Raw genomic sequence first — 17,828 nt, forward strand, 5'->3', positions numbered from 1 at the left:
AGAAGGAAGATTAAGTAACAACAACAACAACAACAATAATAAAACTTTGTACCGAAAAACCAGGAGAAAGAAAGAAAGAAAGAAAGGAAAGAAAAAGAAAGCAAGAAGGCTGGGGTTTGTACCGTATGCAAATACGCAAGCTGACGTCAGAGATCACGTGGGCTTTGGCGTCGCTCGCCTCCCCCGAATCGGAGAAAGACGGAGAGGGGCTATTATTATTATTATTATTTTATGTTATCTTCTTCCAGCGGTGATCTAATCATCATAATCATAATAACGATAAGGAGAGAGCCGCCTTTCCAAAGAGCCACGTGGAGCAGCAGCAGCAGCAGCAGGGGATGGAACGCGGGGGTCGCCAACGTTCTAGAACGCCGGGGGGGTTCCCGGGGAAAGTTCCAAAGCCTTTGATCCCAGGTAAGATGAAAGGGAACCAGAAGGGAAGCAGGCAGCAGCGGAGCCCAAACAAACTTCGCCCTCCCCTCTTCCGCTTCCTCTCTCTCTCTCTCTCTCTCTCTCTCTGTTTACTCCCTCCTGGCTTTTCCTTTTCTTAATTCCAAAGCCACACACACGATCCCTTTTTCCCTATTTATTTTAAAAAGACTTTTTCTTAAAAAAAAAAAAGGAAGTATAAATATTATTATAATTATTTTATTGACAAATAAATAAATACCAGCTTTTTGGAAGAGCTCCACATTATAAGACTTTGAGGTCTTGCTTCTGAGACTCCCAACTCCAAACTTTTTCCTCCTTCCCACTCTTTGCAGAGGAGGAAAATAGCAAATAAAAAACCCCACAAAAATAATTAGAATATTTCCAGAAATACATATATATATATATATATATATGGAGTGAGCAAAGTGTTGTTGTTTTTCTAGATTGATACATTTTTATTTTTGCAAAAGGGGTGGTTGAAGGAGAGAGGAGAGGGATCCTGGTTTGTTTGGAAGAAGGCTTTGTTTGGGTTGGGATTTTTATTTTGTTTTATTTTTGCAAAATAAACCCCAACCTCCCAGTGGCTCCTACGCTTCTCTGCTGCCGACAACATCATCATCAGCCACACAAAAATATGGCGTCGGTTGTGGAGAAGGCGTTACGTAGAGAGACAGAGGAGGAAGGCGATCTCACAAAAACGTAAAAGGCTTTGGAGGGGAGGGAAAGCAGACCTCCCTTTCCAAAGCCTCCCTTTCTCTATGCACACCTTGCAAAGGCCATAGCTTTCAAAAAAGAGGGGGGGGATAGGAGGGGGGTATCCAAATTGACATGGATTGGAAAAAGAAGCAACCAACAACCCACATTTGAGGATTTCTCTTCAGTGTGGTTGCATGCTGTGTTGGGTTGCAAATTCCTATGCACACAAACGCACCCTGCTGCAATGGGAGAAGAAGAAGAAGCACTCAGGCAATGTTGCTTCCTTCTTCCTCTCCTCATTGGTTTCCACTTCTGGTTTGCTTCTCTTGGGGGGAAAAGAAGAAAAAGTCAGATGGGATGCTTTCTGGTCCTCCCTTCCATCCATCCTTTTTTGAAAAGGCTTCCAGGTTAAGAGCTTCCCACCTTTCCTTTCCCTCTATTCATTTGCATTTCTTCTTTTTCCCCCACTATCACGTTTTATTGCCCTGTGGATCAGAGCCTGGCCTGTCTCTTCGGGGAAAGAGAGAAAGGAAGGATGGATGGGGAAAGGAGAGGTGTTCCTTTGCTGAGGAGGAATTCCACCTGACTGTTGGCATCAAAGCCATGTGAGGTCTGCCATCCCTGCATTATTTCCTGTTTGACTTTTGACAGTGGCTTGGAGGATTCTGATTTTAGTGCTCAGTTGTATATCTTTACTCATTATGATCTTGTCTGGTTCCTTCATAACTGCCCATTCTTAGTCTTCTCTTAGTTCAGCGAATTTATGTGAATTTGAATTGCGTTCGAACTGGCTTCCCATTGCCCGAAAATAGCTTGCCATTGGCCGAAATTGCGTGTGGTAGTCTATCACGCAATAACGTTAAACCCCATGATTGCGTTCAGATGGCCATTGGATTATACTTCCAATTTCCCTTGTCTGATAAACTTCTTGACTGCAGTCTCCTTCCTGATCAATGTTTGATCCAAGGTACAGGAACTCTTTTACTATTTCGATTTCCTCATTGTCTGGGTTGAATTGAGGTAATTCCTCCGTGGTCATTATTTTTGTTTTCTTTATGTTCAGCATTAAGCCTGCCTTTGTCCTTTCTTCTTTAACCTCCCTTAATAGTTGTTCCAAGTTCTTGATGTTTTCTGCTAGTAGTATGGTGTCATCCACATATTGCAGACTGTTCATATTCCTTCGTATGTTCCTCTTATCTTTACTCCTTAGGGTCAGCATAAATCAGAAACTACTTGAAAGCACAGGACAACAAAATGCCCCAGGGAACAAAGTAATTGTTGCGTTTGACGTAATTTCATACCAGCAACAGAAATGACATGGGAAAATAGCGTAAGATGAGTTCAACATGTTTCAGCAAACTTTCCCCCCTAAAGCTATGCGTGTGTGAAATGAAACAACCAGGTTAGGTAAACCTTACACATGTAAACCAAAAATGTTTTAAAACTCCTAGTTACAACCTGAAGGTTTCTTCTAAAATGCATCCAATCCTGCAGGAGAGGCAGCATATAAATAAAAAATAAATTATTATTATTATTATTATTTTCTTTTACTGGCATCCGCTTTTTATGATTTATATTTTGGCAGCCAGACCTATATTTCTGTCTTTCAGAAATGCATGGGGTTGCCAGGCAGGCAGGTTTATATGCTCTTCCTTGTTCTTGCTTTTCTCTTCATTTGCTGTTTACCTTGTCTGTTGCCTGCAGGCCCATATGTCTGAGTAGGATAAAGTAGGCGAGAATCCTAGTTTTTCCCAGTCAAAGCTTTATTGATTGCACTGTTTATTGCAGACATGCTGCTGCAACCTGACACTGAAAGTCTGTTTCTCCAGCTCTTCTTCACGATCCTCATAATGCTGATGCTGCTGAACAAACTTCCAGCCAGCCAGAGGAGGCGGAAGACAATATGAGACTGGGCAGACATAGAAAAGAGCTTTACTGTCAGAAGCTTTGTTAACTGTAGTATGCTTGCTGCAACAGTGTACAACCTGTCATGCAGCAGGAGCCACAACTGTGCACGATAATTGTTCAGTTCTCCACACACCACTTATGAAGTCGCCTAGACAATGCTGCTTGGCTTGTAAGGTGATTTACTCTAGCATCACAGGCTTGCACCAACCTGAGTGGAATGCAAACCTTGTACAACATCCAAGGAAGTCCACCTGTGTAAAAAAAATAAGGCAGTTTCATCAGTATAAAGTCACAACCCAATTCCAGCCAGTGTTTTGTGGGTTAGCCTCCAGTTCATTAGATGCCATTGTTGTTGCCGCGTGCCTTCAAATCATTTCTGACTTATGGCAACCCTAAAGTAATGAAGTTTTTTTGGAAACATTTGTTCAGAGGAGGCTTCCCATTGCCATCCCGAGGCTGAGAGCATGCAACTTGCCCAAGGTCACCCAGTGGGTTTCATGGCCAAGCAAGGAATCGAACCCTGGTCTCCAGAGCTGTAGTCCAGCATTCAAACCACTATGCTGTGCTGGCTGTCCTGCTGGAGATAGGGCAATGGGAAATAAACCCTGACAGTTTGGAATACCCTGCTGGAGATATGTCAGGGATATTACAAACTGCCAGTGTTTCTTTCCCATTGTGCCAGGGACTGGCACCATATTTGTGTCCAACTGTATATTTCTTTCTTGAAAGCTTGCTTTAGGCCAGCAGCCAATAGCTTGTGGACCAGCACCAGTCCAGGGACCAGCATTTTGAGTAATGTTGCATTAGGGCATATCTATAAGCCTTCCTGACTTTTAAGATCGTCTGGGGAAGGCTTTTTCTATGTCCTGCCACTATCACAGGTACTGTATAAGAGAGAGAGTTTTCTCACTGGCTGGTCCAACTTGCGGGATCTATTTTCTTTTTGCTGGCAGACAAATATATTTTTATTTAGCCAGCCCTGTGGCATTTAAGTTATTGTTGGCAGAAGGAGTTTTTTCTTGTTGTGTGTTTCTAAGTCACTTCTGACTTACAACACAATTACCTGGGAGAATGTGAGAGCATCTAGACCTTCCCATATAGCCTTGGGGTGTGTGGTGTGCCTTCAAGCCATTTCTGACTTATAGAAACCCCAAGGTGAAGCTATCACGGGGTTTTCTTGGCAAGATTTCTTCAGAAGGGGTTTGTCATTGCCATCCTCTCAGGCTGAGAGAGTGTGACTTGCCCAAGGTCACCCAGTGGGTTTTATGGCTGAGGTGGGAATTGAACCCTGGTCTCCAGTGTCAAAATCCAACACTCAAACCACAGCGCCACATTGGCTAGTAGGAGCTTTTTAATGGAGTGTATATCATGTTCTTATCTTCTTACTATGTTTTAAGGTTTTTTAATGATTGTAATTTAGTGTTGTTGTTTTTAATGGAACTGATTATTTAATGCTTTGCTAACTTTTGTATCGAATAGGTTTTTAATGTACTTTTCTTATCTTGATATGAGCTTCCATGGGTCTCATCCCAGGAGAAAAGGACAGAATTAATTAATTAATTAATTAATCTGGACAGTTAGCGTAAGTGGGAACATTTGAGCATTTATTTATAATTTATTGGTTAATGCTTCATTGACTGCCTGTGAGACGTTCAAAAGTTGTGTAGACCTACAGTAAGAGTTTTTTATGCTTTTAGGAGGGGTCTGTAGGCCTGCTGTAGAACCAAGGCTTGAAAAAGGGACATTTTTGGATCACAGCTTCCAGAATCCTCCAGCTAGGATGCAAAAGTCATTTTTCCAGGCTAGAGTACATGCTTTGCAACTCCAAGGTCAGTTCTTAGTTCAAAGAGTGTAGGGGAAAAGAAAACATCTTTATTAAAATCTTTTGAGTCCAGATTTATTCCAAAATGGATATGTACATAACTTTAATTTTTTTTAACATTTTAAACCCATTTTAACTTGTTAAACTGTTCAACATGCTTTCAGTCTGCTTAGATGATCTTTGATTGCTTTGAAGTCTAAATTGTTTTCAGCTGTTTACAATGATTTGACTTGCCTACTGCCCTGAGATACCATGATATGCTTGTTGTGTGTCTTCAAGTTATTTATGGTTTAGGAGGTTATCACATGGGAGAAAAAATGGGAGAAAAATGTAATGTTCCCATCATTATAGCACAGTTGCGATAAGATTTTCACACAATGTCGCGCTTATCCTAAAGTTGTCCTGTGAATAACCTGTGATCGCTTTTAACTACTCATTCACAGGAAAACCCTGTCAATGGTTTGCCAGTAGCACAAATGAAGCAGTACTGCAAAAGTGCGGAAAGTAATAACAGTACGTTTATGCTATCAGGGTTCGCTATCGGGGACCTTTTTCCAGAGTGCACTTCAATACAGGCAATTCGTTCTCATTACTACGATCATGGAGTAGATTTCTCTCTTATTTTCAGGTATAGTGCACTATTTTATTTGAACTGGATAGATATTATGTTCTTATATGTGGATATTTTTATTTTATTGTGTTTGGGATGGAACCACATTTTTCAAACATGCACAGTAGCATAATAAGGACACATGTGCAATACATCTAATCGCGATCTGTTAATGATACAGTAACAGAACTGGTTTTGTATGTGGAGCGTGATTGTGTGTTCGTTTCATTTTTATTTTGTTATTATAGCGTTATTGTGTTACGGTGCGAAACTGTGGATTGCTATAGCACTGTGCAGTTGTGATAGAATTGGCCCTGGTGTGATAATGTCCTTAGGATCACTATATCACAGGATTTTGGAGTCGAAGGCTTTCATGGCCGGCATCCATAGTTTTTTGTGGGGGTTTCAGGCTATGTGGCCATGTCCTAGGAGAGTTTCTTCCTTGACGTTTTGCCAGCATCTGTGGCTGGCATCTTCAAAAAATGCAGATGCCAGCCACAGATGTTGGCGAAACATCAGAGAGAAACTCTACTACAGGGGTAGGCAAGCTTTTTGAGCCGGGGGCCGGGTTGCTGTCCCTCAGACAACTGGGGGGCCGAAGCCAAAAATTAAATAATGAAATAATTTTTTAAAAAATTAAATAAATAAATAAACCGGGACAAATGTAGGACAATATTTTCAAATGGAGGACACTTTTGCTGATTTTTTTTTTTGAAAAAATGATAATATAAATGCATGTTTCGGAGGCTTCTATAGACAATTGCCTCCCTTGCCCGCTGCCTGCCCCCCTTGCTTGCCGCTTGCCTCCCCTTGCCCGCCTCCTCCTGATAGGCCAAAGGCCCCACGCCCTCACACGAGAGGCCAAAGGCTCCGGTGGCAATTGGCGGCAGGACCGGACGGGGGCCGGTCCCAAGGCCTTGCTGGGCCGCATCCGGCCCGCGGGCCACAGGTTGCCTACCCCTGCTCTACTAGAACATGGCCACATAGCCCGAAAACCCCACAAAAAAAATCACAGGATTTTGTTGGCATTTTTTCAGAGGGAATTTGACTTTGCTTTCCTCTGAGGCTGGGAGAATAGTCCAGTGCTCAAACCACTACACTGCACTGGCTCCTAAATGAACTTACATGTATTTATGACATATGATTCCAGCCACAGTGTCAAAAGGAAATGTGATATCTTTTGTACACGTATATAAGTAGTGGTGAAAGGAGCAGAGGAAGGGTAAGGAAAGAGAGAGCCTAAGGAAAACAGGATTTAGAACAGCGTATGCTAACTTTTTGGTAAAAGCACCACGAATCAAATCAAAAAATGAGGTAGTGCCATTTTAATGTGTTGAAGCGTACCTGAGTACTGGTGTGTCTTTTTCCTACAGTCAATTGAAAGATCTAGCAGGAATTCCTAAGAAACCCATATTGTCTTCTCTCTGTTCTAAAGTTGAACTCAGAATCATTAGATAGACCTGAATTATGTCAGTTTGAGATAGAGAGCAAAGCTGTCCACTTTTTGGATAAACAAGGGGAGGGAACTGTGGCCTTACAGATTTTCTTTTTTTTTTGCCTACAAAGGCCATCAGCCATAGCCAGCACTGACAGTGATGAAGGATTATGGGAGTTGTGGTTCAAAAACATCTGGATGGTTGCAGTTGGCCTCCTCTGTTGTAACTCCTCTATTAAAGAAGGTTTACCCTATTGCTGTGAAAGTACTGTAATACAGTCGACCCCCTGTATTCTTTATCCACAGATTCAAGCATCCATGACCCGAAAATATTCCAAACACTAGATACATTCCAAAAAGCAAAACTTGATTTTGCCAGTTTGTGTAAGGGACACCATTTTACTGTGCTATTTTATGTAATGGAGTTTGAGCATCTGTGGATTTGGGTATCCACCAGGGTCCTGGAACCAAATACAAGCAGATAACAAGGGCCCTCTATAATTGGCAAAAAAGAAACTGGGCTCCATGGTTCATATCCAAACTACCACCTACCCCATTTTTGGCAGTGGAATTGCACTAAATTCAATGGGGGTTGCTCTCAAGTTACAGGGCACAGGACACTTAATTTGCAGTAAAGCTTATGGAAACAGTTCATGTAACCTGAGATGTGAGCAGGGAATGCGAGGAGGAGAGCGAAACTGGGACGTTTTAAAAGGAACTGACAAAGTTGGGTGACGGGATTAATTGTCCCTGCCAAATTGGGACAGTTGGAGAGTATAGCAGAGTGGAAATGGTTGCTGTAAAACCAGGGTAGAGGCTTTTGGCAGCTTAAAGATGACCACATTTATTACAACATCTGTTTTCTTGGTCCAGTCTACTTTGTCAGATGCCTGCAGTGGCATCGTAAATTTGTAAGCGCATAACATTGTTAACAGTGTCGCATATTTTCATGGCTAAGGTGTCCACTTACTTGGTTTGATACTTGAAGACCAGGTAAACACAAGCGCTGGCCTAGTTAGGTTGCTGTTTTGATCTTAATTACTATCAGCTTCACAATTTGTTGCCTCTCTCTTCTATTCCATGTTGATGTTATCCAATCTTTTCTGCCTTCCACAACCAGAAAACTCCAAAAAATATATTAACAACACAGAGCCGCAGGTAGAGACAAAATGCAGTTTAGGTCAGGCACAGTCTCGTGGAAGATGAGAGTGCTTCAGAGACATATGGAAGTTACCTTTTAATCAGAGCTTTGAAAGTTACTTTTTAGACTACAGATCTTGGAATTCCTATATAGATTTTGGAAGCTATATGGACCAAAAAACTTTACTCTTCCAAAACACATTGGTGTTTCTGCCTTGGAGGAAAGACATTCTGTAGTATTGAAGCATCACCAGACCACTGCTGAATTATGGATGGCTTCACTATGCTGTTATATTTATTATTTACTGGAGGAAATTATGTCTATCATGATAAGAATCACTGAATAGGACTCACAGATAGGAAACAATGAATCACATGGCAGGAATCACTGAATCATCTTCCATGAATTTGTCCAAGGCCCCTTTAAAATCTATTATGCAGATTTTTTTCTTATTTAAATTGCAAACCACTAAAATCTATGAATAGGCAGTGGACTAGTAAATTTCATAGACTTAGGAGTTTATTGCATGGCTTAAAAACCCCAACTTACCCCTGCTGTATTGAATTCTCTTTCGGGATAAACTCAAGTATTATCAGATGCAGAATGCCACTGCCTGGCAGAATCCCAGCTAAAATCCGGCTAGAAGCCACACTCAGCCGGCCGATTTGCAAAGCCAGGAGCTTCCCGGTTTTGAAAAGAGGCTGGCTAAGTGTGGCTTTTAGCTGGAAATTAGCCATGATTCACCCAGGCGGTGGCATTAATGGCGTTTTGCGACTGATAATACCAGACTTTATCCTAACAGAGATTTCAACGCGACAGGGGTAAGTTGGGTTTTTAAGCCATGTGATAAACTTCCTTACTTGCAAGATTATTAAACTGATTTGTTTTGATAAGATATGTGTGGAAGTGATTTATTCTTTGTGAAATGAGACAGGAATGGTTTCTCCATCCCTAGTTCTTTAAACGGAGGAGTTTTTTTTATGATTTGTCAGCTAATCATTATCTTTTTGGAGGTCCAACTTGTCACTTTCTGGTTTCTTAGACTCCCAATTCATTGAACAACTGTACTGTGGGGTTCCTTTAGGTCCCTGGAATAAATAGTGTTTTCATCTAAGATGGAAAAATAGGGATGGATGCTCTTACCTAAGTTCATAGGCGGATGCAGCCATGGCAGTTAAAATGGAATCACAGCACTATAACTGTGTAGTGTAAATGGGCCTGGGTGGGTCTCACCAGCTGCTAGCAGATCTTTCCCATACTTTTAGAGAAGGAAAAAATACTCCTGGCATAAACAGATCATGTCACCAAGCCAAAATCTTACAAGTTGCTCTCTTTGTCTGCACCTCATTTGACTTTGCACATGTGAATAGACATCACCATTTCCTTGCAAACGTGAGAGTAATGTGGATGCATCGCATCAGTGACTCCAGTGAGTAAAAAAAGCACACACTTAATTTTGTGAGGCAACAAAAGTGAAGTGATTTCTCATTTTAAAGTCAGTGTTTCCTGTTCCTAGTGTTTGCCCTTTTGCTGTTACATTAGCCCCTGCTGTTTGTTTAGTGATAAATCTGCAATTCTCTTCATGCCTATAATTTAGACAGAGCCCAGAAAAAGTTGTGCAACTCACTAAACAAAATTTGGGATGGCTATGTTGGTGGCATAGTGGTTGGAGTGGTGGACTATGACTCTGGAGAACAGGGTTGGATTTCCAGCTCAGCCATGAAACCCACTAGGTGACCATGAGCAAGTCACATACTCTCAGCCTCAGGGGAAGACAATAGCAAACCTCCTGTGAACAAATCTTGCCAAGAAAACCCCATGGCGCCCTTAGGATCACCATAAGTTCGAAATGACTTGAAGGCACACAACTGCAACAGTTGCTTTTTTGTTTTTTGTTTTGGTAGTCTCTTTTCTTTTTCTTTTATTTCAGCTCACTCTAGGTTAAATCGAATGTTAGTCCCAATTAATGTGTTCTATGTGCATGCGCGCCTACTTTCAAGTAACCTGTTGACCCCATGAATTTCATAGAGTTTTCTTAAGTAAGGAATACTCAGCGATAGTTTTCCCAGTTCCTTCCTCTGTAGTATAGCATACAGTACTTGGTATTCATTGGCATTCTCCCACCCAAATACTAACCTGGGCTGCTCTTGCTTAGCTTCCAAGATCAAATGGGATCTGGTACCTGTAGAGTATTTAGGCCATCAATTAGAGTAGAACCTTTGAAATCACTAGGTCTTATGTAAGTGGTGTCTATCAAGTGTTGTTCATTTCATTGGAACAGTAGGTTCAGCTGAGGCTCCAGAACAGAGAGAAAATAAAGCAGAATACAAGAAATATCAGGCAATCCAGAGAGTTTACATAGTGCTCTCTTGCATATTTTACAATGCTATCCCCTATCTGCCTATACATCAAACTCATCAACATGAACATCAACAATCTAAGATATGTGGATGACACCATACTACTAGCAGAAAACATCATAGACGTGGAACAGTTACTAAGGAAGGTCAAGGAAAAAAGTGCAAAGACAGGCTTGTAGTTGAACATAACGGAAACAAAAATAATGACGATGGAGGAACTACATACATTCAACCCAGACAATAAGGAAATCAAAATAGTTAAAAGATTTCCTGTACCTTGGATCAAACTTTGATCAGGAAGGAGACTGCAGTCAAGAAATAAGAAGACTAGGGGGGTCATTCCCACTACAATTTGCATCGAATTGTGATGCAGGGTATATGACCCTCGTTCCCACTAGAAACCGCTTCTGATCCTCATTGGATCGATTAAAGTTGAAATAAAGCGGGGCAAACGTAAAATCCCTGGGTTTTCCTGATCGTGACAATCCAGTCGGCGAGCTACACCAGGAAGGGGGAAGACACGGGGAATGGTTTCCTCGGGGGTCTTTCTCCCTTCGTCCGCGCCCCACGGTGCCCTATGGGGGTCTCGGGAGGAGCCTGAGCCCTGCCATCCCGCCTGGCAATCCCTGCCGGTTCCTGCTCCTCCTCCTTGGTGGCAGGGAAGGAAAGTGTCCAGTCAGGGCCACAGCCTTCCAAAGGGGTTCCGGGGAGGAGCGCACCGGCTGAAAGGCTGCTCCGCCTTCCAATTAATGGGGACAACAAGCAGTTTGGCACCACTTTAATTGCAATGGCTCAGTGCTATAGAATTCTGGGAATTGTAGCTTTCTGAGACATTTTAGCCTTCTCTGTCAGAAAGCTCTAGTGCAATAACAAACTATAAATCCCAGAATTCCATAGCATTAAGCCATGGCAGTTAAAGTGGTGTCAAACTGGATTGTTTCTGTGGTGTGGATGCAGGCTAGGATGGGAGTTCAAGAGCCTGGGAGCAACCACCAAGAAGGCCCTCTCCTATATACTTGTGAAGGTGTTGGGTCAGAAAGAAGAGCTTCCTCAAAAGATCTTAAGATCTTTCAGATAACTTGGACCTGAGCTATATAAGGCTTTGCAGGCCATAACCATCACTTTGAATTGTGACAAGAAACAGTGGGGAAACCAGGGATGCTGTTGCAACAAGGAAGGTATGCAAGAAGTAAGCTGCATAGCATTCAGCGGGTTTATTCCTAGGCTAAGTGCATAAAGGATTGCGGCCTTAATCTGTTTTGTGACCTGTTTATAACTTTTTATCCATATGCATACATTTTCTGTATACATTGATAACTAACTGGAGAATGCAGTGATATACATGATATGTTGAGCAGGAGCTTTGAGTAAGAGGCAGCTCACTCAGAAATATGTTTTGTTCCCCCTACAAGGAATCCCAGGTTCAAACCTGATGGATCTCAAGGTTTTTGGTTTTTTGTTTTTTAAATGCCATTAAGCCTGGGAAAGAATCTTGCATCAATCTACAGTGTCTCACACAAGTACTGTACTGTATTCACACAAATACCCTCTTTGACTTCACATTTTGTTGTACAGTATTATAACCTGGACTTGAAATTAATTTAATTGGCGTTGTTACCACTTGGTATATACCAGGTAGTCAAGACTGGAAAGTTACCAAATAATTTTATTGGGGCATAAAAGTAACCAAAAACACTAAACTAGCACTTGCTGGTTGCATAAATGTCCACACCGCTGAGATAACGCTTGGCAGAAGTATCTTTGGCAGTAAATACAGCTACAAGTCATCTTAAGTAGTTTCTATCTGAATAATATAAGCATTATTTAATGATGAAGAGAGGGAGCTAGATTTTAAGATCTGTTTGTAAAATTGGAGCAGTCTTGGTGCTAACAGATGGAAAAGTTTTTCACTATTCAGTTGGAAACCCATCAAGGCCAGGAGACTATTTCTCATACCTGCTATAATGATAATTTCCTGAGATTAGGTCAACTTTTGAAAATGAAAGGCCATTTTCTTCTTTCTGCTTTTTTATTTCTAAAAAGTGCTTTAAAAATAAAAGAAAAATCCAACTTTACAAAATGTTTTGTTCACTGAGCAAGACGTCATTGCATTCCATTAGCGCAGGCATAGTTGTCATAGTCACACCATTTGAAACAACCAAACAAGGTGGCAAGAAATTACATCTGATAATGGAATACTGTGAATTTTATCCTTCATTCCTTAACTGGTTAGCAGACTCACTCGTGTGTATCGTTGATTTTTCAAAAGGCTTATGTTATCTTTGATTTTGTGGCGCTGATGTGAATTTCAATAAGGAGAGCATAATTATGATACTTTCAATGTTTAACTACCATTAAAGAGGATGTAGCTATCACAATAGATAGCTATATTCTCATTAAGGATGTAAGAAGCGATGTTTAATATTCAAGGATGTGAGAGGCAGGATTCCTTTATCATATCAGTCTGTGCCACATTTCACCATAGTCACAGTGCTTGGAAAAAATTCACCTGATTTCCTGCACTCTTAATAGGCAGCGAATGTTTAATTTCTCAAGAAGCCTGTGTGCTGTTGCAATTGGAAAACATCTAGGAACTGTGTAAGTAAATCCCAGTCCATTGGCTCCCTCTTTAGGATTCCCCTGTTGCAGCTAAAATGCATTATCCTCAAATCCGAAAATCATATCCATGTATCTGTAGACATGTTGGCCATACACCAAAGTACAATAACATCCTAAATCCACAAAATATATTTTGGATGTATTTTCCAAAATAGTAGGTTGGTCAATTGAACCTTTTCTTTAAAAAATAATAATAATACTTCAATTTGGCATAGAATAGGATTTCATTATATCTTAATCCTACCCTGCAGGTAACTATAAATGCTCTCCTTATATAAGAAAATGAGAGCCAACGTGGCGTAGTGGTTCAAGTGTTGGACTACAACTCTGGAGATCAGAGTTCGATTCCCAGCTTGGCCGTGAAACACACTGGGTGACCTAGGGCAAGTCACACTCTCTCAGCCTCACGGGAAGGAAATGGCAAATCTCCTCTGAACAAATCTTACCAAGAAAACTCCATGATAGTTTCCCCATAGGGTGGCACACTTGAAGGCACCAACAGCAAACATAAGAAAATATCTTTACTTACTGCTCCCTGCTGTTGACTCAGCAGCTGGCATGTTTCGTGTCCTGATGATGCAAATTTTGGCCAGGGTGGTGTGGAAAGAGAAACTGAATGGTCTTTGGTGGCAGTTTGAATATGCTGAGAGTCATCCGTCACCACAGCTGCCCCAGAAGCAGCACCTGGCATCCCCAGTTACTATGGCAATGTTATTTTAACAAATACCCTTTTTAATACTGTATTTAATGGAAATCCTGTGTCTGGCAAGGTTGTGTGTTAGCGCTGTTTGGCCTCTACAAAGAGCAGAGTGGCAAAGAAATGTTTCAGAGCCAAGGTTTTTGGCATTGAACTGTCAATCTCCCTGATGAATCACTGTAATTCATCAGATGGGTGAAATGGATCTCCTTTCCAAAGCCAGAAGGCAAATGCAGCACAAATTCACATCTTAAAAACAACAACTCGCAAAGTTGAAAGTTGTTGCTTCTTTGATATATTAATACTCAAGGGTGGAGATTTAAGATGAGAGTTTTATGAAACCCGGCTGAAATCTTCTCATCTTTACTCCTCATTTTCTTCATGTTGAATCAAGTCAGAATCAATTCAACTAAGGTAGTCCAGGGTTCGATTCCCCGCTTGGCCATGAAACCCACTGATTGACCTTGAGCAGGTCTTATGCCCTCAGCTTCATGGGAAGGCAATGGCAAACCTCCTCTGAACAAATCTTGCCAAGAAAACCCTATAATAGGGTCATCAAGCTTCAAAGCACACAACAACAACATCAAATACCTGTAATTCTCTTTTTATTTTTATTTTCCAGTCTTGGACAGGATGGCAGCCTAAGTTCCAGGTATCCATATGTTCAGGAAAACAATCTTAATTTTTGGAATAGAGATTCCCAATATAATTAGCAGGAGATAGACAGATATAGATACAATTTCTTCATTGTTTGGATTGAATTTATATATTTCTTCTGTGGTCATTATTTTTGTTTTCTTTAAGTTCGGCATTAACCCTGTCTTTGCACTTTCCTCTTTAACCTTCCTTATTAACTATCCTAAGTCTGTGCTGTTTTCCACAGATATTATGGTGTCATCTGCATATCTTATGTTGTTGATGTTTCTTCCCCCTGTCTTCACTCTTCCTTCTTCTGATTCTAACTCTGTTTTTCTTGTAATGTTTTCAGCATATAAGTTGAACAAACAGAGTGATAGGAACAGCCTTGCCAGCCCCCTTAAACCTATTGGGAACCATTTTGTTTCTTCGAATTCAGTTCTTGCAGTGGCCTCTTGTCCTTGGTACAGATTTCTCATCAGGACTATCAGATGTGTTGGTACCCCCATGTCCTTGAGTGTGTTCTCATTATCTATATAGTCAAATGCTTTGCTACAGTCTATAAAGCACATGCTTATTTTTTTCTGAAATTCCTTGGAGTGCTTCATTAGCCATCTTATGTTTGCAATGTGGTCCCTGGTGCTTCTTCCTTTCTTGAATCCCGCCTGCACCTCTGGAATTTCTCTCTGCGTGTTTGGTTGGAGCCATGTATAGTCTAAGATTACCACTCTGTAATTTAGGGTTTAACAGAATTTCCAAGGTTTTTTGCAGTTGTTTTAAATCAAGAGACTACCCAGTAACTCCACATGCTTCATTGGTCAGGGACAGCTGACTGGCATGGCAGATCAGTTTAGTGGATATTGTCATTCTGGGACACAGAATAGATTCTGAGATATACTCTGGTCCTCAGACAGGTAAAGGATTTAGGTGACACAAGGGGATGTGCATAGACACACATACCCTTCGAGAACATCTTAAGTGCCCTGTGTTAGTAAAAAGACTGAACAAGGAATAGCGTAGCCTTGCAAGAGAATTTGGAGAAAGAGAAAGCAGTCTTGCTGCATTGTTAACATCAGTACATGGAACAGTATGTTGAAAAAGCTCCTATCATTTAGTAGCTGTGATTTTAATTGCTTCGTTATATAATCACAAAGGAGCATTGATTAATAATGATACTGTACTGAGATTCCACAGCTTTGCCAGGCAACATGAGACATAGCTGCTTATGTAGAATCTAGGAGCGCTGTTTTATTTATTAAGGGCATTTGTATGCAACCTGCATGAGAAAACGTTACCTGGGTGGCTTATAATAAATACATAATCAATGGTTGAAATGCAAAATAGGACCTAAGACTGTAGCATTAGAAACAGGTTAAATACAGAGACAGAAAACAAAACCCACTACAATCTCAGAGTTAAAACACAGATTTATTTAAGTTATTTAAAAGATCTAACAGAACTGTTGGTGCTTGATGCCAAAACAACCAAAAAGTTGGTGCTAGGTAAAATTCCAAAGAACCAGTGTGTTTATGTGCTTTCAAGTTGCCTGTCAACTTATGGTGATCCCATGAATTTCATAGGGTTTTCTTAGGCAAAGAATACTCAGAGATGGTTTCCCAATTCCTTCTTCTGAAGCATAGCCTACAGCACCTAGTATTTATTGGTAGTCTCCCATCAAGTATTAACCAGGTCTCTGTGGGAGGGGAAAGGTCTTATGTTTTTTTAAATTAAAATTTAATGTTTAATTTTTTAAAAAATATATTGTTTCCTGGTTACATAACAAGCAAATTCCCTCTTCTACAAAATCATTAAAGGTACTGGAGCCTTGTTCATTTTTCATTGTGGCAACCCTAGTGTGAATCTAAGTTATTTAAAAGATCTATATTATATTTTATTGTTGACTTTTGATATTTTGTTGCCTTTGCACCATTATTTTTTTTTAATCTATGTTTTGCAGATTTTGACATTCACTACTTATGCTTTATTTGGTTCACTGTTCCACTAGTTTTTTGTAATACACTGGTGACTCCTCACATTGTTGGTATATAATTTGATGTCTGCACCTTTGTATCTCTCCATGTTTGTACACAATTTGATGTTTAGTGGCCTTGTATTTAGATCACCAATGTCTTTCTGTATTTATGTTTATATTACTGTATATCGATCCATATAATTATATTGATCCATATTATATGTTTTGCTGTTGTGTGATTTTAAAGCATTTTGGTCTGGCCCTATGAATGTAACATCCAGTACTTTTGTGGCACTTGTGCTGGCTTTTGGTGAGACAAGCTTGGCACCTAGTTGATCCGGTCTTCTTCCTCCATTTCCACTAGAATAATTTTGGCAAAGGTTGTCCTGGAAGATTTAGAGGCGACTGAACCATCACACTGCCAATCTCCCAGGAGCAGTTGGAGGGTATTTTGTGAAGACTGGACCAGAGGCAGCGATGAACTTTGCATTCTGTCTGTCTTGATCAGCCGCTCTTCAAGTCCACAAGTTCAGACCGTGGCCTAGTTTGGTGATTTTGTTCTGCCTCATTACCCAGTGCGACTGTAGCTGGATGAATTGACCTTCTTGGAATTCTCCCTCCATAGCTGTGGCTGAAAGGTTTTATTGTTTCCTAGGTTTACCAGGATGATTACTTCCCCATATATGTAGACCTCTAGAATATTTAGAACTTCTCTGTCTCAGTGAAACCATCCAGAAATGTATCACAAGTGCATTTACACATTTGTGGTGATGATTTGTTTTCCATTAAGCTGTAAGGCATGGAGAAAAAATAACAATAACTAGATTGGAATATCAACATTACAGCATGTTGCATAAGTAGTTATTACTTGTACAAGTAGTTATTACAAATAATATTTGGTTATTGTAGCTTCAAGCAAGTTTGCAACCTGCATTAAATTCAAGGCTGAAATTCTGTATGCAATTACATGAGAATTACATGCCCCATTGAATTCAAATGGTCATTACCTCCGAGGAGAGGATTGTTCTGTAACGGTTTACAAACCAGTCATGTTCCAATGGTGCTATGCATCTTTTTTGGTGTTGTTATTAACTGCTTTCAACTTAGCCTTGATTTATGGCAATCTTCTGAATATTTCATCTCCAAGACACACTGTCCTCAGCAGCCCTGTTCAAGTTTTGCAGAGTCAGGGCTGTGGCTTTCTTGATTGAGTCTATCCATCTCTAATCCAGTCTTCCTCTTAACCTACTGCCGTGTGTGTGTGTGTGTTATGTGCCTTCAAGATTTGATCAGAGGAGGTTTGCCATTGCTTTTCCCTGAGGTTGAGAACATGTGACTTGCCCAGTGTCACCCAATGGGTTTAATGGCCAAGCTGGGAATTGAATCCTGGTCTCCAGAGTCATAGTCCAACACTCAAACCGCTATGCCACACTGGCTCTCCACCTAGCATCCATGTCTTGCTGCCACACTACAGAATTAAAGCGGTTTGACACCACTTTA

The 17,828-nt window shown here is 40.7% G+C and overlaps 1 protein-coding gene across 6 annotated transcripts in view; it reads left to right on the plus strand.

The window, feature by feature from the left end:
• The first annotated feature begins 284 nt into the window (after positions 1-284).
• Positions 285-17,828, plus strand: part of ZHX2 (zinc fingers and homeoboxes 2) — a 37,423-nt gene continuing 19,879 nt past the window's right edge. For 2 of the 6 annotated variants that reach the window (XM_042464156.1, XM_042464163.1), the window contains exon 1: positions 285-414. The gene's annotated coding sequence lies outside the window, so the exon portion shown is untranslated. Of the gene's footprint in view, positions 415-946; positions 1,132-1,481; positions 1,739-4,733; positions 4,866-5,301; positions 5,487-16,692; positions 16,967-17,828 lie in introns of those variants that run through there. The other 4 variants (XM_042464158.1, XM_042464159.1, XM_042464162.1 and 1 more) reach the window with 4 other exon arrangements.

Source organism: Sceloporus undulatus, chromosome 4 (assembly GCF_019175285.1).
Source record: "Sceloporus undulatus isolate JIND9_A2432 ecotype Alabama chromosome 4, SceUnd_v1.1, whole genome shotgun sequence".
In the NCBI taxonomy this organism is placed as follows: Eukaryota; Metazoa; Chordata; class Lepidosauria; order Squamata; family Phrynosomatidae; genus Sceloporus; species Sceloporus undulatus.